The sequence below is a fragment of the Crocodylus porosus genome, unplaced genomic scaffold (genome assembly GCF_001723895.1).
Source record: "Crocodylus porosus isolate Cpor-Errol unplaced genomic scaffold, CroPor_comp1, whole genome shotgun sequence".
Classification (NCBI taxonomy): domain Eukaryota; kingdom Metazoa; phylum Chordata; order Crocodylia; family Crocodylidae; genus Crocodylus; species Crocodylus porosus.
In genome coordinates, this window is record NW_017728948.1 from 75,519,625 (window position 1) to 75,520,862 (window position 1,238).

Consider the following 1,238-nt stretch of genomic DNA (forward strand, 5'->3'; position numbering starts at 1 on the left):
CTCAGGAGGCTTATCAGTGAGGCCTTAAGGGACCTCAACTGCAGAGGGAGGGGAGGTCAGGAAGAGTGGTTGCTCCTCAAGGAAGCGATCCTCAATGCACAAGCTAAGTCTATTCCATCTCGGAGGAAAGGCAGCAAGAGGGCACAGCAGCCCCCCTGGCTCGCCAGAGACCTAGCAGACCTCCTGAGGCTAAAAAGAAAGTCCTACAAAGGACGGAGGATGGGATTCCTCCAAGGAGAAATATTCTGCGCTGGTCCGGTCTTACAGGAAGCAAACCAGGAAAGCCAAGGCTGCAACTGAACTCCAACTAGCTTTGAGTATCAAGGACAATAAAAAGTCCTTTTTCAGATAAGTGGGGAGCCGGAGGAAAAGCAAGGGCAACATTGGACCCCTGCTAAACCAGATGGGACAACTGACGCCCAGGAAAAAGCCAAGCTATTAAATCGGTACTTTGCATCAGTCTTTCATCAGTCCCGTGGGATGCCCAGGCCCGCTACGGGACAGGGAGGTCTGGGTGAGGGAGATCCCCTGCCCTCCATTAATGAAGGAACACCTTGAGAAGCTGGATACCTTCAAGTCAGCAGCCCTGACAATCTACACCCCAGAGTACTCAAGGAGCTGGCGAGCATCATAGCCCAGCTCCTGGCACAGATCTTTAAAAACTCCTGGCGCTCTGGTGAAGTACGCAAAGACTGGAAGAAGGCCAATGTGGCCTATCTTCAAGAAAGGGAGGAAAGTGGATCCAGCTAACTATAGGCCCATCAGCCTGACTTCTGTCCTGGGGAAGGTCATAGAAAAGTTTATTAAAGAGGCCATCCTTAATGAACTGGCCGACGCCCACATCCTGTGGGATAGCCAGCATGGGTTTGTTGCAGGTAGGTCTTGCTAAACCAATCTCATTTCCATCTACAACCAGATGACCTATCACCTGGACAAGGGAGAAGAGATTGATGTCATATATCTTGACCAGTGCGGTCCCCCAAGACTCTGTCCTTGGACCCATATTGTTCAACATTTTCATTAATGATGTGGACATTGGAGTCAGAAGGAGACTGGCCAAGTTTGCTGATGACACCAAACTTTGGGGCAAAGCATCCACACCAGAAGCCAGGAGGGCAATCCAGGCTGACCTGGACAGGCTCAGCAGATGGGCGGATGAGAACCTGATGGTTTTTAAACACTGAAAAATGCAAGGTTCTCCACCTTGGGAGGAAAGAACTGCAGCATCCTTATAGGCT

The 1,238-nt window shown here is 50.6% G+C and overlaps 1 protein-coding gene across 8 annotated transcripts in view; it reads right to left on the minus strand.

The window, feature by feature from the left end:
• LOC109321966 (probable E3 ubiquitin-protein ligase HERC6) overlaps positions 1 to 1,238 on the minus strand; it is a 47,274-nt gene that overhangs the window by 17,419 nt on the left and 28,617 nt on the right. The window lies entirely within an intron of this gene.